General features: G+C 43.3%; 1 protein-coding gene across 1 annotated transcript in view; it reads left to right on the top strand.

Annotated features, from left to right (window-relative positions):
* Positions 1–26,423, top strand: part of LOC308308962 (protein NLRC3-like) — a gene marked incomplete at its 3' end in the record, with an annotated part of 204,154 nt that overhangs the window by 148,263 nt on the left and 29,468 nt on the right. The gene's annotated exons all lie outside the window — the stretch shown is intronic.

The following is a 26,423-nucleotide window of genomic DNA, read 5'->3' as shown; positions in this document are numbered from 1 at the left end:
AAATAAATACAAATCTATAGATGAAGTCCCAGCATAAATAAATAGGCTACTATTAGTAATGATTTAATAATAATAAATAAATACAGATCAGGTCCCAGTATATATTAATAAATACTAATATAATGATTTCATAATAATACATAAATACAGACTGCTGGGCGGAACCTTTTCATCGCTCCTCGTTCACCGGAAGTAAGACAGAGCCGTTTGAGTGACGGAGCGGAAGCAGCGTGAGGTGAGTGTAGTTCTATATTTTTAGAGAAGGAGCTGCGAGCTGCATACATATACAGATCCTTCTCAAAAAATTAGAATATTGTGTAAAAGTTCATTTTCTTCTGTAACATAATATTTTTTTTAAACTTTCATATTGTTTAGATCCATTGTGCATGCAGTGACATATTCAAAAGTTTTGTTTTGTTTTAATTTAGATTTTTATGGCATACAGCTCATGAAAATCAAAAATCCATATCTCAAAATATTAGAATATTCCACACAGCCACTCAAAAGAAGCATTTATAATACAGAAATGTCAAAGTTCTGAAAGGTTATGTTAATTTATGCACGAACAGGCTGGCTCCAGGCTAACATAAAGGTGCTGCAGGCACATCATTGCGCCTCTCGTTCTGTCAGTTTGTTCATTGGTCCTCAAAGAGGACCGCCAGTCCTTGGGGAGTTCCAGGGGGTCCCCAGCTAAATGATATTGAGGAACCTAGGCCTGTCCCTATTCTATATGCTTGGATGTTGGTGGGACAGTAAAAAAAAAGCGAGAGGTTAAACTTTTTTTTTTCTGCGACTGCACGCCCACAACGGCGAGGTTTGGACATTCATAATTGCTATTAGCTGATTAAGCTCATGTCTGTTTAATGTCTGGCTGGTTGCCGTTAAAATGCTGGTTGATGCTTTTTAGGAGTGGACACTGGTCAATCAATGATATTGGAGATGCGACACTCTCAGCCGTGTCTTGCTGGATGCGCATCACATCTCGCGTCTCGCTTGCCAAAAACATAACTGAATATATATTTATAATATCTATAAAGTGAGCAGCGGCCAGTGTGCGCACAGTAGCCTACCTAGAAGACTACCAACCTACCTTTGTTTTTATAATGTTTTGTCATGATGGCGCAGTTATCACTTGTGTGCAAAGGACGATGATACACGAAAGAAGAATGTAACACCAACTTCTACCAATTAATCCATTGCTGTGACAGACAGACAGGGTGAGACAGCCAACGTGCTTCCTTGTAGACTACATAATCCACTGGGTCCAGCTTGGTTCAGATCAATCATATCAACATAACAGTAATAACACCAACCAAAGTCAGAATAAAAAGAGTCCACGAATAGGCCTGCACACTCGCTCATAATGTCCTCCTCCTCCGGCTGCCAGCAGCGTCAGTTCTGCAAATGCTAAGGTATGGTAACATGGCTGTTGTCTTGCACGTGTGAATACACTAGTATTGGCAACACTAGTCATGTTGCCAATACCTACTTTTTAGCAACAAGCACAAGCATGATGAATTCATTTTAAGAAGTACATTTTATTATTTTCTCCTGTAATCAAGGTACGTTATACCATACCCATGTGCGCCTCTGTAGTCTAATTTGCGCAGTGATGGAAAAAGTATACTCCCATTCTTTACTTAAGTAAAAGTATCAATACTGCATTATTAGCTACAAATATGGCACAGACAGAGAGAGAGAGAGAGAGACTCTTTGTTATAGACTATAGCGAATATATTTGTTTAATTTCGCTGTTTTAATATTTAATTAGGTAATAAAATGGATTTTGGAGCATAGCGAGTCAGAACACCGCAGCTGCAGGACTTCTGCGCTAATTGGGTCGTTGGCTCGTTGACTTTGCTGGCATGCGGTAGGCCTAATTGATTATTTTGGAGAAAGATTCCCTTTAGTATAAATAATAGTCCTTTTGGTTACCATTTGGTCTCCATCATTAAGCTGGGGATCACCTGGAACACCCTCATTGTCAAAACATTAAACAAATGGCAATTAAACTGACGTGAAGAGAGAGAGAGAAAAACACTCTTGATTTTATCCCTCTTGAGGGGGCGGAATCTTCATCTAGTCACGTCTCTCATGGCACCACCCCCCCGAGATCGTGGGTGGCTAGAATCGCGAGACGTCGGTCTCATTTGTAATGGTCTGAGATATTTCACTTGGCACAGCGGGATATACCGGGCCCGGTCGCAAGACAGAGGATCGCTGTCGTTTGAAATGAACACCGATAAACCCCGGGCACGAGATCTGATCTGACCCAACATCGGCCTCTCATCTGTGAGGCCCTTTACTTGATGTTCTCCGTGGGGCAGAGGATGGTCCTGCCCAGTGCCGTCTCCTGGTACGCGGTGGCGTGGAGGTAGTCAAAGACCACCTCCTGCAGGTTAGGGCTGTCACGATATGACATTTTACATGACGATTAATTGTCACTCAAATAATTGGCGATTAACGATTTAATTGTATTTTTGTCGTTGATAATTACATTTCTGTTTGGCTTTTAGGCTTTGAAGTTGCACATGGTAGATATGACACATAACCTAAATATACAAATACATTACTGACATATTTGACTACTTAAAAAATTACTTTGATAGTGGAAATAGCCGATCTACAAGCTCACAACGCGTCGCGATGCGACGCGTTGTGAGCTTGTAGATCTGCTATTTCCACTATTTCAGACATTTTTTAACATTCACGATTATGACGATTATGACAAAATAATTGCGATTATGTCAAATAATCACGATTAGACGATTATGTAATAATTGTGACAGCCCTCCTGCAGGTTGGTCTCCACCTCCTGCATCTCCCTCAGGATGACTCCTCGCTCGCGCTCGATCTCCGCCGCGCCCAGCGTGCTGTTCTGAATGATGTCGGCCAGGATCTCCACCGCTTGGTGGGAGAAAACCAGGGGACAATTAACCTATTTAGGCCTGGGATTATTGAATGCTTTAGTTTAACCAGTGAAAAATAGCAGATATACAAGCTCACAGCGCGGCACCGAGTGCCGCGCTGCGAGCTTGTAGATCTGCTATTTTTGAAGAAGTCGTGAAAATGTGTGCAAATCTTTGAATATATGTATTTTTTGAAGCGAACGTTTGTAACTCAAATTTTGCGTCTGGGTGGTCCCTGGAACTAAATATTTTGAGATGCGGGTCCGTGGCCAAATACATATCATTTTGGGGGTCCTTCACATGAAAAGGTTTGAGAACCACTGACATAGTGGTCTCTCAAGAACAGACTAACTGAGTTCCAGTTAAGTGAAAAGGACCCTTTCTTTGACGATGGCTGGCCAGATTGCTGACATAGAAACATAGGTTTTTCAAAAAAAACTTAGAAGGATTCAAAAGACACTTATAGAATCGGGTCAAAATTCTATTTTTCACGATTAAAAAATAATAGCAGATCTACAAGCTCGCAGAGTGGCACTCGGTGCCGCGCTGTGAGCTTGCATATCTGCAGTTATCTGCAGTTTCTAGCAGTTCCAACTGCTAGAAACCTTGGTGTGGTCCTGGACAGCCAGCTATCATTCAAGGCACACATTGCATCAGTCACCCGGTCCTGTAGGTTCACACTCTATAACATCCGTAAAATCAGACCTTTCCTCACCCAGGAGGCAGCCCAGCTCCTCATCCAGACATCTGTCATATCAAAACTTGACTATTGTAACTCTCTCCTCACTGGTCTCCCGGCATGTGCACTTAAACCTCTCCAACTGATCCAAAATGCCGCGGCACGACTGGTCTTCAACCAGCCTAAGTTCTCACATGTCTCTCCCCTTCTCCGCAGCCTCCACTGGCTCCCGGGTGCGGCCCGCACTGAATACAAAACACTGATGCTGACCTTCAAAGCAGCCAAAGGTATGGCTCCTCCATACCTCCAAAACCTGATCAACCCCTACACCCCCACCCGTTCACTTAGATCAGCCAACACAGGGATTCTGACAGAACCCTCGCTAAAAACCCCAGGGCAAAAATCCACTCGTCCGAGACAGTTTGCCCTTCTGGGCCCCAAGCTGTGGAATAAACTTCCTGTCGCACTTAGAACAACGGACTCACTCGCTAGCTTTCGCCGTGGACTGAAGACTCACCTTTTCAGACTCCACCTTGACCCATAGCACTACTGAAACACTCAATGACCATACATGAAGCTAGTCAACATTTTTGTTTTTTCTTTTTTTTCTTTTTCTCTTTACTGATTTTTTTTATGCATTTGTTAGATTGTTGTTGATGTTCTGACATGTTATCTTGTTGTATTATCTGCTTATTGTAAGTCGCTTTGGATTAAAAGCGTCTGCTAAATGCCTAATCTGTAAACTATAAACTGTAATGTGCAAACATTGTTTTCTCACTCAACAGGAAACAAACCAACAAAAGGTTTAATTGTATAAAGGGTTATTTTTACATTTCTAAAGTGACAATTTAAGGACTTTTTAATAGGCTATGTCTCCACAAATTCATTTATTGGGGGCAGAAATTGTGAAGAAATTGTGAAAATAGCTAAAATAGATCTACATGCGAGGCGTTGTGAGCATGTAGATCTGCTATTTTCACAATAGAACCGTGTTATACAAAATGTTGTGTTATTAAAGGAGTAGTTCAAATAGTAGTTCAAAATATATACTATTGGGAGTTGTTTCTTGATTGTTAACTGATTATTGGTCATGTCAGCTCAACAAAAGTGTCTCCACACTGTTTTTCCAAGTAGGCTATGCTATAGCTCAGGGGTCTTCAACGTTTTCAGGCCAAGGACCCCTTAGTTGAGAGAGAGATGAAGCAGGGACCCCCACCATCTTTTCATAGATTCCATATAGTTTCATTGTTTGACAGCACAATCAGTGTATTTTGGATTCATGTTAATGTGTGTTTTCAGATATTTAACCACTTGAATCGTCAATACTTTAATAAAGCTTGACCTTTCGCTCTGTACTTAGTCTGCTCTTTTTCCCCTCTACACCAAACCTCTTTGCCGAAAATAGCCGATCTACAAGCTCACAATGCTCACAAGCTTGTAGCTCTGCTATTTTTGGCTAAAGTTCTCAGAATATCGACGCAAAGGATTCAAGTGGTAGGCTATATAAAAAAGAAGAAAAAAGTTTCTATCACACAAAAGATTTGGAGGACCCCCTGTAGTAACTCTGAGGACCCCCTCCCTCCCCTAAGGGCCCCGGACCCCCTGTTCTGTTGAAGACCCCAAAACCACAAGCAGCTGTAAAACAAACAACATAATAAGCTATTAAATACATTATGTTGACATGACATTGATGTCTCTAGCCGTGGTTAGCACCACGGTCCCTCCTCCTTCTATCAGAGTTAGCATGCTAGCTATAGACGGGTTTCTGGTCCACGTTACACTGATAAAACTAGATGTGTGCGCAGGGTCCGTACCAAAATTAGCCAATGAAACCAGCGCTCCCCAAAACAACAGGTTTGGGGATTGGACGGAATTGATTACATGATGTATCATGTAATCAGCTGTGCATTTAGTCTCAATGTTTGTAAACAAGAAACCCGTCTATAGCTAATTAGTTATTATCCAGCCCCTCTTTGACTATGGAGTCCACGTATGGTATCGTGACGCCCCACAAGCCCTAAAAACTAAAGGGTTAGGGTTAGGGTCCAAACAGCCCAAAATAAACTAATTAGGGTCCTGCTTAACCTTCCCTATCAGACTCACCTCACCGCTACTCACCAGTTAAGAGTGGGGTGGCTCAGAGTAGATGACAGAGTACAGCAACTTGCAATGGGCCTGGTGTACAAGATACACTACACCACTATGATACCCAAGTACCTGTCAAAGTAGGTCGGGAGTGGCTTATTGTCGGTATCAGCCGGTAACACACGGGAGTCTGTCCCCGTTACAATGCGCTAGACCCCTGGGAGATGGACTGCTGGAGGTGGAGCGCCACACCTACCATCAGCTCCCAGTACTTGCCGCACGACTTGCCAAGCCGTGCTACTCATATGCTGAGTTGGCGGTGCCCGGAATCGAACCCATGACCTTGCGGTACAAAGGCGAGAGCTCTACCGACTGAGCTACCCGGGCACAACCGGGCACAACCTGTCAAAATACTTTATAAACGTTAAGGACGTCCATAATTACAACACCAGAGGTAGCGCCACAGATCACTTTCAACCCAGAGTCAAAACCAACAAAGGGTCAAACTTCTTCTTCTGCTATACCACCAAAATGTGGAAAGCCTTACCGAAGGCCATAAAGGAGTGTGGATCACTAGCATCCTTTAAAATTGCCCTGAAAAACCACTTACAGGCAGCAGCCGTTCGCAACTGGTAAGAAACTAACCTAGCCCAGCCCTCCCCTCCCCTGCCCCTTCTTTGTATATACTTTCTGTTTGTTTAGACTTACTGTTTTCTTTTTTTTTGTTCTTTCTTTTTATCTTCCAAACATATCTACTGCATAGTACTGTGTTCTATTCGTCTGTCATTCAATGTTATATGAGATACTTAAATGGTTTCCTGTGGAAATAAGCTTAGTCTTTTCATGGATCTCCTTTTAGTAGACCTTGTACCAGTGAACTGTACCGTCATGAAACTGTACCTTTTCCTATGCAAACTTCTAATAAAGTCTTCAATCAATCAATCAATTAGCCCACAGTCCGTCGCCCAATAAATTAAAACAATTAACGAATAATTAACGCTGATTCCTCAATGATTCATTCTTCTTGAATAAGATGACATTGGGCTTGTGGCAGGGCAGCTCTAACCTGACCTGCCCGATGGTGGCAGTAGTGCGTAGGCTACCGCCCTACTTTACCATCTGGGATCTCTCGGGCAGACCCGATGTAAGGGGCGGGCCATTTTTTTGAAATTCTTTATCAGGTGATTGGATGTGGCCGTCTCTCTATCACAGTCTGGGAGTGCCAACTCCAACCACTCATATTGGCCTGTCTGCATCCACGTGGTCTGGAATCAGACTCTATTGGCTCAGAGCCGCTCAGAGCCCGCCCGTAGCTGCCGCTGATTCGTCCGGCCCGGGGCTTTACGAGCGTTATCAACTCCCCCCGAGAGATCTCAGATGGTAAAGTAGGGCGGTAGAGCAGCTCACCTGAGCACACGAACGCGACGTTGGAGTTGACAAAAAAAGCAAACTAATATATCATGAATTGTGTGTTCTTTTTTTTAGTTTTTTTCTACAATGTGCGCCCAGTGCACGACGGGGAACAAAATGTGTCGCTCTCTGATATCCGGAAGTGGTGTGCGCATGGATGTGTGCGTGCAAGAGTACGGAATACGGAAGGCGGGCGCGAGACCGGATCACACGCCTGATAGAGTTATAGAACCATCACAATATGTTGCTGCGTCACATCCATCACCCATCAAATATGGCGGTGTTTATCTAACCTTTTTCATTTCAAGGACCCCGAAAATGATCTTGGACACACCACTGGTTTTGGCCCTGGACATATTTTGTGCCATAAAAGATTTGTGTGGTTAAAATAATTCAGAAATACAAAATAATAATAATCTAATGTTTTCAAGATTGTTTGAAAATCTTCAGATCTACAACCTCAGTGTAACACAAGTAATGCAAAACATTTGAGTCCTTTTTTCCACCACTGAAGCTGATTATTTGGTGCCACCTACTGGCCATTCTGCGTTAGTGTTTGAACGTGGAGAACAGTTGTGTTGGAGCTGATTAGTTGTTTGAGATTGATTGATTGATTGATTGATTGAAGACTTTATTAGAAGTTTGCATAGGAAACGGTACAGTTTCATGACGGTACAGTTCACTGGTACAAGGTCTACTAAAAGGAGATCCATGAAAAGACTAAGCTTATTTCCACAGGAAACCATTTAAGTATCTCATATAACATTGAATGACAGACGAATAGAACACAGTACTATGCAGTAGATATCTACAGCTGTGCTGCTCCGAAAAATATCATCCTCGTGCCATCCTTCGAATGCCTGTAAGTTTTAAAGTTTCATGTTATGTCCTAATAGTAGCTTAGTTTTCACTATATTTAAAAAACTGCATTCATGGTCTGCAGGGGCGTCACACCAAATTCTGGGCCCTGGGTACAAGGATTCACTGCGGGCCCCCCATGAATGTTAACTATTGAAAAATAGCAAGCTCACAGCTGCGAGCTTGTAGATCTGCTATTTTTGAAAAATCGTGAAAATGTGTGCCAAGAAACCTATGTTTCCATGTCAGTGATGCTCAAACTTTTTCATGTGAAGGACCCCCCATCTCAAAATATTTAGTTCCAAGGACCCCCCCAGAAGCAAAATTTTAGTTACAAATGTTCACTTAAAAAATACATATATTCAAAGATTTGCGCACATTTTCACGACTTTTCAAAAATAGCAGATCTACAAGCTCGCAGTGCGGCACTCGGTGCCGCGCTGTGAGCTTGTATATCTGCTATTTTTCAATAGCTAAAGTTACTAGGGCCCCTCCACCTTGGGCCCTGGTAACTCAGTCCCACTTTCCTACCCCTTGTGACGCCCCTGATGGTCTGGAGAGGGCACTTTTTTACAGACAGATAAAAGGGCAGGGGCTCAAGCCCCCTTTGATGTCTATGTGTGCACGTGCCTGGAGCGAGGGGGTGTGTCTGTGTCCCAGGTTGTCAATGGTCAGACATTAAAAGCACACTAGCATCAATATGAGTTCACTGACACAACGCAGCCCTTTATTATCCTCAAACCATTATTTCTCCACCGAAAATGTCTTTTAAATCTGCACTGTTTGACGATTAATGGCATTTAAAAATAAAAGGCACAAAATAATACACACATTTCACAAGCCGTGTGTAGGCCTACGTTAATTGCGATATCATTTTCACATTGATTGTACACACGTGTAAAATATTCATATTAAATGGAGGCTATGATAGTTTTTTATTGTTTTTAAATGGACTGAATGAACAAAAGGCATTCTCCTCCTCTTGCCCTGCCACTGTTGGTGCGTACCACGGCACGCCCATACACACACACACGATGTGTAGACTAAGACTAGTGTGTACAGTCAGTCACACACACACACACACACACACACACACACACCGGGCTGGAAAAGTGGCGAGCGAAAGAGAAAAGCGAGCTGCTTCGGACTGGGAATAGAAAGAATCCAGCAGGCAGCAGACCCAGAGTTAACGGTCAGCATTCAGCAACGGTCCCATCATAATATATATTATATTATATGGGACGACAAGCAGTGAACGGAGGGTCTAAGATACACACGGAGCAATAAGGGAACGCGACGTTTTTCTGTTTGGTCTTTTTGTTTTAAAAAGCGGACAGAGGAGGAGGATCTCTCTCTGTGTCTGTCTGTCTGTCTGTCTGTCTGTCTGTCTGTCTGTCTGTCTCTCTCTCTCTCTGTGTGCACTTAAGGCTGCTAGAGTCGCTCAGTCTGCAGCCTTTCTGTCTGTCTTTGCACGCCACGGCACCCAACAACAACGGTTCCGTTCGGCTCCGTTTTTGTGTTCGGAGAAAATGGACCGGTGGTCCTCCTGAACGGGCCCGGGCCGGGCCGGGGGGAGCCGAGCCTAGCCGAGCCGAGTTGAGCTGAGCCTCTCAGCAGAGCCGCTCTGCAGCATCGCGTCGACGGGACACGGACCGGACGGTTGCTGTTGTTGTTGTTGTTCGGGTGGAGGGTGAACCGTTGGAAGCCGTTGGAAGGAGGAGGATGAACCATTCCACTCAGATGGCTTCTTACTAAGCTCACCATCACAGAGTCTGGGGTGGGTGGTGGGGAGGAGAGGAGGGGGCTGCCTGGGGTATCCCCGACCCAGAACCAACCAACCAACCAACGAACGGATTACATTATACCTCCTATACGTGCTTTTATTGCGTGAAACTTGCGTGTTTTTCTGTGTAATTTCTTTGGATCGCTGGTCGTCATCATGGGCAAGGAGCAGGAGCTGCTGGAAGCCGCCCGCACCGGCAATGTGGCCACCGTGGAGAAACTACTGACGGGGAGGAGAGGAGGGATCCTGGGCTCAGCCTCCGGGTCCATACCGCTGCCCAGTCTACTGAGGTGAGAGAGAGATAATAACAACCTATGGCATTGGTCCGAAATCTCATTGTTCCGACATCCCATTATTAGTCAGAATCTGGTGACGTTTAAAGGACAACTTTGTTGTTTTTACAACAAGGGTTCATATTTTAGATTGTTATTCGAGAAAAGACAATGTGAGTGTTAAAATGTTTTCATTTGCTTCGTTCTATTGTTTTATCGCGTTTACCGTGCTAAAATGTGGGCCATGCATACGCATGCGTGGCTAAATATGTATTTTTACACAGAATAAGCCAGCAGTTTCTTTATTGCTGTTTACAGTAACACTTCTAGCTCTCATAAGTCACATCCAAACATGAAAGGTTGCGTTGTATCTTGGGAATGGGCTTATTCTGTGTAAAATGACATATTTAGCCACTTGTACGCATGCCACCAACCACCGAAATAAGAATCTCTACAACAATAGAAAGAAGTAAATGAAATCAATTTAACACTCATCTTTTATATTCTTTAATTACAATCTAAAATATGAACCCTTGTTGTAAAAAAACTAAAGTTGTGTAGGCTATACGGTATGTGCGTTGGCTCTCGCCAACGTTGCCTGGCACTTTGGCTGACTGGTCAGCGTGCATACCTGGCAAATCGGGGTCCCGGGTTCGCCTCCCGGCCGTGACGCTACATTGGTGGCAGCGGTACAGAGGGGAAGTATTCATCCCCGGCGGCGGTGTAGACCTGTCCGGCTAGTAGTCGACAACTGTTCCCCCCTGAGTTGCGTTTGAACCCCCCGGTTTCAAAGTCGATCTTAGATCCTGGCCGGCGCGCGTGGTCGCGCTTCCAGGTAGAGGGGACGACTGTAGGCTATACGGTATGTACGTTGGCTCTCGCCAACGTGCCTGGCACTTTGGCTGACTGGTCAGTGTGCATACCTGGCAAATCGGGGTCCCGGGTTTGCCTCCCGGCCGTGACGCTACAGTTGTCCTTTAAACTGGTGAAAAATACTATGCCTAAACCTAACCCAAACCCTAACCTCAGTAAAACTATTCCTAAACCTAACCCAAACTCTAACCTCAGTAAAACTATGCCTAAACCTAACCCTAACTAAATTCGGACAAATGAGATGTAGGACTAATGAGATATGGGCAGTCCCCCCATATACTGTAATGTTGTACCATAGTGTGCTGCTGCTGCTGTAGCTACTGTGGGAGGGCTATACGCTGTGACATAAACCGTTGTGGTTGTTATCTGCTGTGTGCGTGAGAGAGAGAGAGAAATATCTATTGACAACATGGACTAAAGCAGTGTTTCTCAACCTTTTTTCTGCATGGGCACACTTTTCATGTCCCAAGAATCCATGGGCACACCAACATAATACGGGGGTGTATGTTAAGGCTGTCGCACAACAGTAGTGAAAACAGCAGATCTACAAGCACACGACGCCTCGCACAGCAAGGCGTTGTGTGCTTGTAGATCGGGCTGTTTTCAAGGGGCACACTTGACCCTTCTCAGGGGCAAACCAAAGGTCCCCAGGGTGGGTTCCTTAATTAGGGGGGGGTTAAATGGACCCATGCCAGTCTGTAACTCTGACAAGTGTACAAATGGAACCAAATGATTTGGTTCCATTTGTACACTTGTCAGAGTTAAGGGGAAGACCTTGGCCTTTTAAAGTTTTGAGAAACACTATGGTCTATGCAGAAACACTATGGTCTATGCAGAAACACTATGGTCTATGCAGAAACACTATGGTCTATGCAGAAACACTATGGTCTATGCAGAACTGTGCACACTTTTACTACCAACTTAATGTGAAAAATGCTCCATGACAGCAACTACAACAATCTCTTTCTCTCTCTCTCTCTCTCTCTCTCTCTCTCTCTCTCTCTCTCTCTCTCTCTCTCGCATGGATATTGTGACAGCTGATTGCTGTTGGTTGTGTAGACAAAGCAACAGGCTGTGTGTTTATGAACCAGTAAAACTCCCTTATCGGCCAATATGTGTTTTGCAAAAATCGGCCATGTGGTGGCGCTATAAGAGGCCCATGTGCAAGTAGATGTGAAGATGTTAAGTGGCATGCATAGGCCTATGTGTTGAGGGAATGTGCGTGGCTAATTGCAAAGAAAAGGCATGATGAGTTCATGATTTTTTGAAAGGGGAGCAATCCATCAAACTTTAGAAGGCAGTCGTCGCCTATCAGGAGGGAATATGGGAAATGTGACAGATGCATGTTGCTGACATGAGTTGCGAGATAGTGTGTAGCACTTTGCGTGATTTTAAGGCAAGATCTGTAGGAGCAGTGTCCATGAATGTTGTAAGAAAAAAGCAGCCTCATGGTGGCGCTAGAACAGGGGCATGTGAGAAATGAGGGGCGGAGGTTGTGGTTTGTCAGACAAGGATTGTGTGTGCAAAGTTTGACATGGATCCCTATCCATGCCAAACTTTGCACACACAATCCTTGTCTGACAAACCACAACCTCCGCCCCTCATTTCTCACATGCGGTGCCGGAGATAAGATTAGGGGCAAAACTTAAGTGTGACAGACTGACGGACAGCCAGTGGATGTTTTGATAGTAACTGCGCCCTGACGGTCGCAATTATTCACTTTACGTCTATACATTATTATTGTTATTATTATTATCATCATCATCATTAGTATTATTATTATTATCAACTAGAATGTATGTATGTAAATGTAAATAGGGAATGAATGCCCCGCCCTTTAATGCAAACCCCATTATACCTGTTGTCATAGGATCTGTTTTTGACCATCTGTTTGCGTGTGTCCATTTATGCCCATATATGGAGATATCTGTCTGTTAACGTCCATTTTATGCCCATATATGGAAATCTCTGTAGGACCCGTATTGACCATCTGTTTTCCGGGGCCCTTTTTATGCCCATATATGGAGAAATCTGTATCTGTCTGTCTGTGTCCCTTTATTCCCATTATGGAGATCTCTGTATCTGTCTGTGCCTCGGACTGTGTTGCAGACACAGTGCCAGTTCCCCCTTTAATGCAAACCCCATTATACCTGTTGTCATAGGACCCGTTTTGACCATATGTTTGCCTGTGTCCATTTAAGTGAAAAGGACCTTTTCTTTGACGATGGCTGGCCAGATTGCTGACTTAGAAACAGAGTTTTTTTTTTTTTCAAAAGACACTTTCGGGTCAAAATTCTAATGTGTGTCATGTCATGAAAATGTGTGCAAATCTTTGAATATATGTATTTTCAAAGCGAACGTTTGTAACTCAAATTTTGCTTCTGGGTGGTCCCTGGAACCAAATATTTTGAGATGGGGGCCCGTGGACAAATAAATATCATTTTGGCGGTCCTTCACATGAAAAGGTTTGAGAACCACTGACATAGTAGTCTCTCAAGAACAGACCAACTGAGCTCCAGTTAAGTGAAAAGGACCTTTTCTTTGATGCCGGCTGGCCAGATTGCTGACATAGAAACATAGGGTTTTTCAAATATATTTTATAGAATCGGGTCAAAATTCTAATTTTCACGACTTTTCAAAAATAGCAGATCTACAAGCTCGCAGCGCGGCACTCGGTGCCGCGCTGTGAGCTTGTATATCTGCTATTTTTCAATAGTTAAAGCATAAAATAATGATGCACAATAATGTGTACCCGTTCTACACATCCACCTCCGAGCTGAGTGAGCCCACTGGTGCAACCTTTCACCCCAGGGACGTGCAGAGAATGTTAGAGAGTGACGGGGGCTGACATTTCTAAAAGGGCACTGAAAATGGCAGACCTCCAAGCTCACAACGCGTCGCAGCGGTAGGCTATTTTCGGTGCTTGATACCACGCTGAGCTAAACAAGTCAAGAACATAATGAAGTCAATACTGGAGATGTGGTGTACGGTATGGATTTCTACATAGAGAGATGTGGTGTACGGTATGGATTTCTACATAGAGAGGGCAGAGAGGGAGAGTTTGGACAAGGCAATTCTCTTGAATGCTGCCTTCAGGTATGGCATGGAAAGAGGGGGCATTTGCATTTCTTTCACCATAGTAAAAATCAAACCTCGGTTCGAAGTGAAGCGGTGAACTTTTATTCTGTGTGTTCTAGAGCTATGAACTCTGTGATCTATACATCCATCCAATTCTGAATGAATGAATGATTTTATCTGGAGGGCAGAATTGTCATGTGAAGCTTGACCAATCCTCAAAGTATGGTCTCATTGGACATTTTTAATCATCCAATCATCAGACCAGGACGGACGTTACACACATATTCTGGATGTACGGGTTCATTCTGGACTGGAATGACCATATATGGACATGAACGGGACACACACGGGACACACATGTAACCATATGGATGTGAGCATTGTGGACAACACTTCTCTCATATGCCCAGCCTTAAACGCCACCAGAGAATTCACACAGAGAGAGACCATATGGATGTGTGATCAGTTTGGACAATACCTCTCTAAAATTAAGGGCCATAAAAGCTACCAGAAAATTCACAAAGGGGAGAAACCCTTTCATTGTTCTGAAGGGTTAGGGATTCCTTTATGTTCTTGAGTGACTTGAATGGCCTATCAACCTTTAGCAGTTCCTTATGATTTAGAGTTCTTTGATTTGCGAGCCTTTGTTATTTGAGTTGCTTTACAGAGTTGATTTGTGTTTTTGAGTATTGTTTAAGTTGAGGGGGTAAGATATTGTTTGGTTATTTTGGTAGAAAAGATATTTTATTTTGGGGTGAATTTTCTTTTTATTTGTTACTTCAGTCATCCTTCAGTTATCTTCAGTTACCTTTATCTCAAAATCTTTTTGTAGATTTTTTAAATTCCATGATCACATTAATTTGTCATTACTATTTTGTAAATAAAGCCTCAATTTAATTTGCATTTATAACCCTTGGTTTGTGTGGCTTCTTGGGAGTTGGAGAAGGAAGGGGTCTTGGGACCCCTAGACTGGGGCTTAACCGTGTGTATTCCTTTATTGCTTTGTTAAATGTAAATAATGGTTGGTACACACGAATAAAGAAAAAACATTCAAAGTCAATATGTGTTTTTGGAGCTTCTTTATAATAGAGTATGTGTGTGGTAGTTTCAGCCAACCACAGGAAATATCCATTTTGAATGCAATAATACACCATATTGTATGTACACATTCCTCCCCCATACACTTTCGATTCAGCTCAAACCCAAGCAATAATATAATCATAATCACGTTTGGGGTGGGTATTCTTTTTTACTTTATAGTATAGTATAGTATAGTAAGTGAATGGGACAAACTTTCAATAGCTGTCAAAAATTCCCCAACTTTGTTAGATGTGTTACTAGACACCTTTACAAACACATTGGTGAAGAAGTTTCTTGGTAAGGAATTTATTCCCAAATTGTACATTATTCTGATAATATTCCCTGACTAGTGGCAAGACTTGGTCTTTTCCGTGGCACACACGAGATTTTCTTTTTTCACACACTATTATAATGTTCTTATTTTGATCATGAGACCCAATTACAGAATGTCAAATATCCAGTTTTTTTTCACAAATATGTCTGACGCTGATTTACTACGACACTATGACACATTATAGAAGTCCAACTAGTACTATTGCTTCTCACGTTTTATCTGCAAGGACCCCCATTGAGAGTGTACAAATGGCGTAAGCGTCCATTTGGTTCCATTTGTACCCTCTCGCTATTCTATATATTTCAAAGGTATGAAATATATACATATAAATAGTGCTGAAGTGGTTGGTGTGTTTTGTAATAATATTAATCTAAATCTAACTAAAAGTTTTCATGTAATTGTAGTGGAGTAAAAAGTACAGTATTTTCCTCTGAGATGTAGTGTTGTCGAAGTAAAAGTATTGTAAACTGTAAATACTGAAAAATTAAAAAAAGAAAATCAAAATTGTGTCTAGAGGGTATCTGCAGTTCTGCACATTTCTAAAGTGACAATTTTACTGACTTTTTAATACCTCTTAAATGACAAATGAAACATTGGCCAAACTGTCAAATATTAGGCAGAAATTGTGAAAATAGCAGATCTACTTGCTCACAACGCCTCGCAGTGCTGTGAGCATGTAGATCTGCTATTTTCACAATAGAACCGTGTTATACAAAATGTAATGCCTCAAGTGCTCGTCAGGGTGGGGGGGGGGTTGGTACCCTGTTAAAATATGATTCATTTTGGGGGGTCGCGGCCTGAAAAGGTTGAGAACCCCTGCTTTCCACCACTGGTAAAGAATGCATAGACGTCGTCCAGATAATAAGCGGCTCACAGCTACTCCCTCTTGTGGTCTCAGTGGAGAACAACGGCCCGGCGGCAGAGGACAAAGCCAGGACGGACCGCGACGGCGGCTGCGGCGCCAAGTTGAGGCTGAGTGACAGCTCTCTGAACCAACCGCAGACTGACGGCCTGCTGATTGACACCTCTCTGAGCCCGGTCCCCGAGGCCGTGGCCGTGATCTGCACCCTCCCCAAAGCCACGCAGACCCAACCCCTCCCCCTCCTCCCCTCCGTGTCCAGCAAAGAGAAGGTGAGGAGCACGCCTACAGCCACGTGCCCTTTTCCACTGCAGCACAAGCACCACACCAGTGTTGTTTTAGACAGCAAATTGGTATTTAGTTTTAGTCATAGTCTTTTGAATAAAATGCATTTTAGTTTTAGTCATAATTTAGTCACCTGAAATGATTTAGTTTTAGTCTAGTTTTAGTCGACTAAATATCATAAGATTTCTTTCTAGGCGACTAAATCTACAGTTGATTTAGTCAACTTAAATGTAATTTTGCAGGCCTTGATGATATCGTAATGACTGATTTTACACTTGGTTGCATGCTGAAAATAGCAGATCTACAAGCTCACAACGCGTCGCAGTGTGACGCGTTGTGAGCTTGTACATCAGCTATTGTCAGCACGCAACACCTGAGAGCAACCAAACATAAAATGACTCTCTTCCCTCCCTAACGTTTTAGTCTAGTTTTTATTGTGTTGACGAAATTGTCAATATATTTAGTCTTAGTTTTAGTCATCACAGCTTAGTTTTTATTCAGTTTTTATTTTGTTTTCGTCAGTGAAGAAAACGCAGTCGACAAACATTTTTCGTCATAGTTTTAGTTGACGAAATCAACACTGCACCCCACACCACACCACACCACATACATATATCTACATTTTCAACTACACAAAAGTACCCCTATCGGTAAGAAACAAATCGACCCTTTTAACTGTGATTATAATGCAATATAAATTTGTATTACTATTCTAAAATATAATGGATTATAAGTGTGATTATAATACACTATAAAGTATTGATGTATTATTATAATACACTATAATAGATTATAACAGTGATTATAACACAATAGAATCTATTATCATGTGTTACAACTATATCCTGGTGGTCTAAATGAAAAGTCAGTGAGTGATCAGTCATTATGAAGTGTTTTGGCCCTGTTTGGCCTAGCTCAGACCTACTCTAGATTGGATACTTTTTAGTACCACGTTTAGTACCACTTTCACACCACTCTACCCAGGTCTTTGTAGTGGAAAACCTGGCACAAGTGGGCGGTGTGGAGTGGTGTGGTGTTGGGCCATGTCAGTGGAAAAGGGGCTATAGACATCAAAGGGGGCTTGAGCCCCTGCCCCTTTATCCGTCTGTAAAAAGTGCCCTCTCCAGACCATGAATGCAGTTTTTACTGTGGTGAAAGAAATGCAAATGCCCCCTCTTTCCATGCCATACCTGAAGGCAGCATTCAAGAGAATTGTCTTGTCCAAACTCTCCTGAACTTGAATGCAGCATCTTGTGTTGAAAGAATTGCCCTCTCTGTTGATTATGCTTAGTTCAGTGTGGTATCTTAGTTCAGTGTGGTATCTTAGTTCAGTGTGGTATCTTAGTTCAGTGTGGTATCTTAGTTCAGTGTGGTATCTTAGTTCAGTGTGGTATCTTAGTTCAGTGTGGTATCTTAGTTCAGTGTGGTATCTTAGTTCAGTGTGGTATCTTAGTTCAGTGTGGTATCTTAGTTCAGTGTGGTATCTTAGTTCAGTGTGGTATCTTAGTTCAGTGTGGTATCTTAGTTCAGTGTGGTATCTTAGTTCAGTGTGGTATCTTAGTTCAGTGTGGTATCTTAGTTCAGTGTGGTATCTTAGTTCAGTGTGGTATCTTAGTTCAGTGTGGTATCTTAGTTCAGTGTGGTATCTTAGTTCAGTGTGGTATCTTAGTTCAGTGTGGTATCTTAGTTCAGTGTGGTATCTTAGTTCAGTGATCTTAGTTCAGTGTGGTATCTTAGTTCAGTGTGGTATCTTAGTTCAGTGTGGTATCACGCAGCGAAAATAGCAGACCTCCAAGCGAGAGGGCGCTGTGAGCTTTGAGGTCTGCTATTTTCGATATTTCTACCGAAAGGCCCTTTTAGAAATGTCAGCCCCTGCCTCTCTAACATTCTCTGCACGTCCCTGCTCCTACACATTAGGGATGGGACGATGTGAAAATGTCATGTCAAGATTATTGTGACCAAATAAATCGCGATTTACGATATTATCGCGATAATCAAAACATTTCCCAACATCCATTATTCTGGGGCGGAACCAGGTGTGGTTATTTCAATAAAACCATTGTTGGAAAATGAAAATAAGGCATTTCATTTCTTCATTCTATGTGTACTGTGCCGTAATGCATGCATGGATATGCTAATCATTATCTCGGTTAGGCAGGCAGTGGACCTAAAACAGAAAAACATTAAAAACTATATAATGCAATTTATTGTGAGTAATATCGATATCGAGGTATTCAACAACGTTATCGAATATCGAAGGTGTTCCTAATATCGCCCAGGCTTAACACACACACACATACACACACACACAATGATAAATACTCCCTATCGCACTTAGAACAACGGACTCACTCGCTAGCTTTCGACGTGGACTGAAGACTCGCCTTTTCAGACTCCACCTAAACCCATAGCACTACTGAAACACTCAATGACATGCATACATGAAGCTAGTTAGCATTTGTTTTTTAGGTTGATTAGAACCTTTTTTTCTTTACTGATTATATAGTTTTTTAGATTGATTTTATTATATTGTATTATATTGTATTGTATTGATTATATTGTTTTTTAGATTGATATTCATATGCATTTGTCATATGTTTGCTGATGTTCTGACATATCTTGTTTATTTGGATTAAAAGCGTCTGCCAAATGCCTAAACTGTAAACAACAGTAACACACACACACACACACACACACACACACACACACACACACACACAGGTTCGAGTCCTTTCCACTAATCTTGGTCACCTTTTTTTCTTTTTTTCTTTTTTTTTTTTGTTCAGATGCTGATGGAGGAGAACGAGTGTCTGAAAGTGGAACTCTCCAGAGCCAAGATGGCGCTGGCCGAGGCCCAGATGGAGAAGGACTCACTTCTGCACCGCATGAAGAGTCTCAAGATCAACACCAGCTAGGGTCAGGGTTAGGGTCAGGGTCAGGGTCAGGGTCAGGGTCAGGGTCAGGGTTAGGGTTAGGGTCAGGGTCAGGGTTAGGGTCAGGGTCAGGGTCAGGGTTAGGGTCAGGGTCAGGGTCAGGGTCAGGGTCAGGGTCAGGGTCAGGGTCAGGGTCAAGGTCAGGGTCAGGGTCAGGGTCAGGGTTAGGGTCAGGGTCAGGGTCAGGGTCAGGGTCAGGGTCAGGGTCAGGGTCAGGGTCAGGGTTAGGGTCAGGGTCAGGGTCAGGGTCAGGGTCAGGGTCAAGGTCAGGGTCAGGGTCAGGGTTAGGGTTAGGGTCAGGGTCAGGGTCAGGGTCAGGGTCAAGGTCAGGGTCAGGGTCAGGGTCAGGGTCAGGGTCAGGGTCAGGGTCAGGGTCAGGGTTAGGGTCAGGGTCAGGGTCAGGGTCAGGGTTAGGGTCAGGGTCAGGGTCAGGGTCAGGGTCAGGGTTAGGGTCAGGGTCAGGGTCAGGGTCAGGGTCAGGGTCAGGGTCAGGGTTAGGGCCAGGCTTTTCTCTGTCCGCAGGCGCCGGGAGGCAGCATTAGCAAGCAACGTGGCTGTTTTCTTTTTTTGTTGTTGTGTGGATTATTTTCTTTTTTCATTTTTCATTTTTTTTTGCTAACTCATCCTAGGCGACGTCAACAATTTGGCAGTCGGGCGGGTGAGGGAAAAAGTTTCTCAAAGCCCCAGTTCACCCACATTTATTTTTGCCAGCGCACAACTTTGACACTTTTTAACGCAGCCCCAGCGCAAAGCAATGAACGCAGACTCTCTCGAGTGTGACGCGATCGTTCTGTGTGTTTTCAGTTTGTCATGTCTGTATCTACGTTTTAAAAGATACAAAAGGAAGAAACTAAAACGATATCCCCCAGTTCCTTTCCTCATGGCCGAGACGGGAGCGAAAGAACATCGAATGTCATATCTTCAGAGGAATGTCTTTACGAAAAAAAAAGAAAGAAAAAAGTGACTTATTTTGCACTGCACTGTAATGTAACTTAATGTAATTTAACGCTTTCATATCGGGGAGGGGAAAACGACAACATCTAGTTGCTCAGAGTGTAGAGTGTACAGTAGGCCCATGTGTATAAGAATGTGAACACGCATAACGCAAAGAGTTGTTTTTTTTCTACAGACATTGTTTATGCTGTGCGTGCGTGCGTGTGCGTGCGTGTGTGTTTGCGTGTGCAGCCAGAACAAGCATTTCATTACAGTGAATAAATCAACTCGTACGCGGTACGAGTCACATTCCGTTCCGTGGCTTTTTAGCGGCGGTGTTCTCCCAAAAAGTTCAGTTGCACAGACTTTCTTTCCCCCTATTTTTCTACGTGTAAATGAATAGCTTTAGTGTGCAGCACTTTGAAAACCTGGGCACTGTCCGCTCCCTCCAGTCCCGTAGCTTAAGGAAACTCCAGACGTTGGATTCTCAAGCAACCGGGGATTGGAGGGAACGTGACCCATCTGTTATCCAATAAATATAAAGCATATTAGAAACTGTGACTAAGTAAAATATGGTCACATTTGAGCTGCCTGGCTATAGTATATAGTCCTGTGTGTGCGTGTGCTTTTATGTCAATTTCTATATTTGCATAACGTTTCACGTGTAGTTTTTATTTCCACGGACAAAGTGTTGCCCAGTGTTGCTGCTGTCACACACAAATGGAACAAAAGTGATTTTGTGTTCCTGGCGAAACGGGCTCTTCACGATGGCCAGTCCTATTCACAACGCAGAGTTCAGTCCGTCAATCCACCCCATTGTCCATCGTGATCTGTATGTGACTGTCCAAGTCCCCACTTGAACTAAATGCTCACTTTGGTCTGGCCCGGTTCACTTTGGTCTGGCCCGGTTCACTTTAAGTTGAGCAACCTGACATTCCTATGTTAGGCATGTCATCAGGCAAACATTTTAAATACATTTTAAAAAAATAGCGCGCCGTAAACAGCCGATTTATAAGCTCACGTCGCGTCTTTAAGTGGTGGTTCTGGCTCGTGTAGATTAGGCGGAACACGACTATGTCCTCTGCACAACTACAGCAACGTGAAGACTTGAAAAGGCAGAGGAAGGATTTGGAACACTTTTTGATTGTACCTGAAGATTCTTCTTTGTTGTGCCTCCGATAGACTCCGCCTCTCTCATCATCACACAGCCCCGCCTCCATCTGGGAATCTCCACCCCCTTAAAACCGGTGGAGTAAAAAGATTGAAATGAAAACCGTAATAAGATGTATTGTCTGTCAAAGCTGCTGAAATATTAATGAAATAAAGAAGGGCATCAAAGTGAAATGCTTCTCTATCCTTAGTGTCTAATTTGAACTAATGTAGCTTCGTTGGCATGAATGGATTTGTCAAAATAAAGGTTCTGTCTTCGTACACCAGTGACATCACTAGTGACATCATCACCAATGACAAAGCAAATTGGGGCTGCGATCGTTATCCACAACTTTCCAACATCCCATGGTGCATTGCGCAGAAGGCCAGCGGCATTTCCGGCGTCGCAGCCAAATGTGATCTACAAGCTCACAACGGTTGCATCTGTGACGCGACGTGAGCTTGTATGTCTGCTGTTAACCGGAAGTGTCCCGCAGATAATGTTACAGTAAAGTCTTGCGGAAACGGGTGGATAGACCTTATTCACACCGCGTCCATCTTGGATCACATGACCACATGGGATAGCAGCCTGCATTACAAACCATTGTAAACAATGGAGCGATGGTCCCAAAATATGAATTCTATTCAACCAATTTCTTTTGACCAAATGGGCATCGACATCCCAAAAAGGATCCAAAAGAAGGGTACCTCTACAATATTCATGGTAGTTAGGTTGCAGTGTTACTCTGTACAAAGACTTGCTACAGTATCTGTGCAGACTATAGTGCTTGCTCTGCCATCATATTAACTTACTGTATCATGATGTTTGCTTATTAATCAGGAACAATCTAACAACAAATGGTTGACCCAATGAAATGACTATTTGGGGTATTTTATTTTGAGGTTTCAGTTTGAAAAGGAAGCATGTGTGTTTCTGAATCTATCTGAGGGGACCAGCCCTTCAGGCGATGGGATTTAAAATCTGAGTAATGGGAGCCAGCAATGGGAAACAAACAGGTGAATGTAATCAAAGGTTCATTTATATTCAAAAACTCTATCTATGTCATCACTTTTTGAATTTCTGTTCACAGGAAGTAATTAAGAATGGCCTATTTAGGGACCTTTGATATAAATATACACAAAAATTGTTTATTTCTATTTTTTTGGCATCTACTGTTAGTTATGGCCATATTATCACTACAGATATGCTCTAAAAGTGTGAAAAACATGTTTTTGATTACACCCCATCTTTAATATGATGGTGGAGCAAGCACTGCACAGATGGCAAGTATTTGTACACAGTACAACCTAACCTTGAATATTGTTACCATGGATGTAATCATATCCTGTTACTGTAGCGCTCTAATCCTTTTGGGGATGTTGATGTCAATTTGGTCAAAATAAATTGGTTGAATAGAACTCATATTTTGGGATCATCGCTCCACCCCATGTGGTCATGTGATCCAAGATGGCCGCGGTGTGAATACGGTCTATTGCTACATCTTAACACCATTGCTTTGCAATAGTGTGTGTGTGTGTGTGTGTGTGTGTGAGAGAGAGAGAGAGAGAGAGAGAGAGATATGTGTTGATGTTTGGCTGTGTTTACATATGTTAATGTTTATATGATGGTCAGTATGAGTGATTGTATTCAGACAGACCATGCACACATACAAGCTTTCATGTTTTTGTGTTGCCTAGTATCCTGTGTGCTGTGTTTCTCCAACTGTAAATACTTCCTCTGTGATAAAAAGGCCAGCTGAAGTGCTCCATCCTCCTGTACTGTAAGTAGCTATAATTTCTATAAACAATTAGTAGGGCGGGAGTGGCTTATTATTAGTGGCGTTTACATAAAGCCACTTTTTGCGCATTAACGGCTTATTCACGAAATCTTTTTATGGAAACACTTCAAAATGCGAATAAACTTTCATTATCCGCAAAAAAGAAAAATTATCCGCTTGGAGGAGGAGGATTTTGAGCCTTTATCGAATAAACTAAATGCGCATAAGTGAATGGAAACGGGTCAGACAATAAATGTGAATAAAATATGACGTTCTGGTCCATATCGTCCTCCTATAACACTTTCCCCCGCCGCTTAATTAACGTCCATTGTGTAGCGTTAGCCCACAAAACAAACCGGTTGTTGTGCACACGGAGTGACCCTTTGTCATCACACCGTGATGCGCGTGCCAAGTGGCCGTACAAGCTCACAGCAGCTCGCATCTGCGATGCTGCAGGATGCAGTCTGCCCGGAGGACTCAACCGGGCGGCGGGGCGGCCGCCTCGGCTCGGGGACGCCACTCGGGGCGCCCCGGCCGGGGTCGCTTGCTCTGTGCTCCCGCCAGCTGCACTTTCTCCGCGGCGGTGCGACCGGCTCTGGGTCAGGATGCGTGTGTGCAGCGAGTCACAGCAGTGCCCTCACGTCTCTCGGTCTGAAAAAATCAGCCCCATCCCAGCTCTGTGCACTGTGTGCAAGGCAAGCCCGCGGGAAGTATTTACAGCACGTCGGTTAGACGGACCCAGGCAGGATCTCCCAAGAATCGCATTTCACCAGTTTAATGGAAACGGGCTAAATTCGCTTTGTCTTAATGCGTATTTCTGATAATTCGCTTCCCTAATTCGAATAAGTTTATGGAAACATGGCTAATGTCAATGTTTTGTGCAATGTCTGCTTTATTGTAAGAACTTGTGCTTCATCTTCTGCTTTGTAAAGCGCTTTGAGCTGCATTTCATGTCATGAAAGGTGCTATACAAATAAAGTTTTATTATTATTATTATTATTATCATCTGTATTCTTTAGGCTGCTAGTGCTACTAAGTAGACTGGCTGCTCCTTACTAATGTTTACTTTAGTCACAGGACCAGAGCATAATGCTGTTCAGTGCCATAGACACAATTGGCATGAAACCGGTATTTATGTCAGTGACCTGCCGGTCACAGATTCGCCCGGTTTGATATCATACCTGCCGATTTTTTATATTGGCCGATTCCGATTTCCATCCCTAGTGTGGCGGAGAGAGTTGCATCCCCAGCCTGAAGCCTCAAAAGTCTAGTATCTGCTCTCGTTCCATAGGGATGTCCCTTTGGAGTGATGGTTAAGATATTGGACTTTCACGCGGGAGACCCGGGTTCGAAACCGGGTGGGGAGGTTTGGATCACCTCCGTTACATTGGTGCCGTGACCCGGATCCGGGCTTCCCCGTAGGAGGAGGTCAAAGGGGGGTGAGTGTGGCGGAGAGAGTCGCATCCCCAGCCTGAAGCCTCAAAAGTCTAGTATCTGCTCTCGTTCCATAGGGATATCGCTTTGGAGTAATCGTTAAGATATTGGACTTTCACGCGGGAGACCCGGGTTCGAAACCGGGTGGGGAGGTTCGGATCACCTCCGCTACACTAGTCGCTCTTTCTTTTTCTCATTACTTGTGCCAGCAGGGCGCATAAGTACTGCGTTCGGCTGCGTATGTATGTACCGGTATGTACTGTATGTTGGTGTCTGCCTGTGATTAAGCCTGTAGCCCAATCAGGGACCAGCATTTCTGGCAACGTCATCATTAACAGCCAATGAGGGACCAGCATTCCTGCTGATGCCAGTGGTGATGCCAGTGGTGAGCACACCTTATGATGCACTCTGCTGGTGCACAAGTAGGCCTTGTGCAACACCTGGACAGAGTTCTAGTTTGCCTTTGTTTCATTCAGCTTTTTCAAAGTGACCAACAGTCGCCACTCGGAACGTTATCGGTTGCATTTAACATGAGTTTGTTCTATAAGCGCACATTTTACCATCCTTTTATAATGGACGACTTGCTTATCAGGCAAGTGGGCATGAATGACATTAAGGCTAAAAGGATAACGCAATACTTTACTAGTTATTCTGCCCTGATGCTGTGTATCTGTACAGTAGATAGTGAACAAAAATCCACATCTCCAAAAAACGTTGAAGAATGTCAGATTATATCTGTAAAAAGCCCAAGCCCAAAGTTTCCAAGGCCCCGTTTTAAACACACAAAACAATGTGTTGGCAGGGGGAGAAAGATCTGTGTCTGAAGCAGTTACTCTGTTACTTACTAGCTGAGGAAAGCATCACAGCTGCTACTGTACTTACTACTGTAGTTGCACTGTCACACCTGTTACAATTTAGGTCAGTGGTTCTCAACCTTTTCAGGACGCGACCCCCCAAAATAATCATATGACGAACAAAAAGAGTTACATCTTGTACTGTAAAACAATGTTCTGTTGTGAAAATAGCAGCATGTAGATCGGCTATTTTCACAATTTCTGCCTCTAATATTTGACAATTCTTTTGCCAATGCTTTGTCATTTTAGAGGTACTAAAAAGTTCCTTAAATTGTCACTTTAGAAATGTGCAGATACCACTATACACTTAAACTTTATGTTGGTTTGTTTACTGTTGAGTGAGAAAACAATGTTTCAACATTAAGTTAATCATCTGGGGACCCCCCAAAATAATCTGGGGGTCCCGATCCACAGGTTGAGCACTGGTTTAGATGATGATCAGAGCTTTGGACTGGGTTACATTTCTATCCATAATACCAGAAACAGCCACAAGAGGGAGTTATCCTAACAGGCTCAGTGTAGGAAAATCATAAAACATAAGAATACAATGAATGCATGGAAAATAACATTTATTAAACACATGTGAAGCCAGTAGCACACGACACATAGGCTACACTACACAGAAAATAGCTATCAGCGCTAGCCTAGCGTCCATTCTTCTCCGGTTCCGTGGTAAACAGTCCAGAGCTGGAGAAAGTTTGTCCATGGATAAAAGCTCAGACAGCTTGTTTGTAAAATACTTGCACATTTTAACTAGCCTAGTAAACTGACTCCTCCCATCTTCAGTTCGAATCTGCAGAGGAGTCTAGCCTCCAAGCAACACAAGCCATTCGGGCG

This window comes from Nannobrachium achirus (genome assembly GCF_963921795.1).
Source record: "Nannobrachium achirus genome assembly, chromosome: 23".
Classification (NCBI taxonomy): Eukaryota; Metazoa; Chordata; class Actinopteri; order Myctophiformes; family Myctophidae; genus Nannobrachium; species Nannobrachium achirus.
The sequence above is the reverse complement of the archived record's forward strand: the minus strand, read 5'-3'. Positions and strand labels throughout refer to the sequence as shown.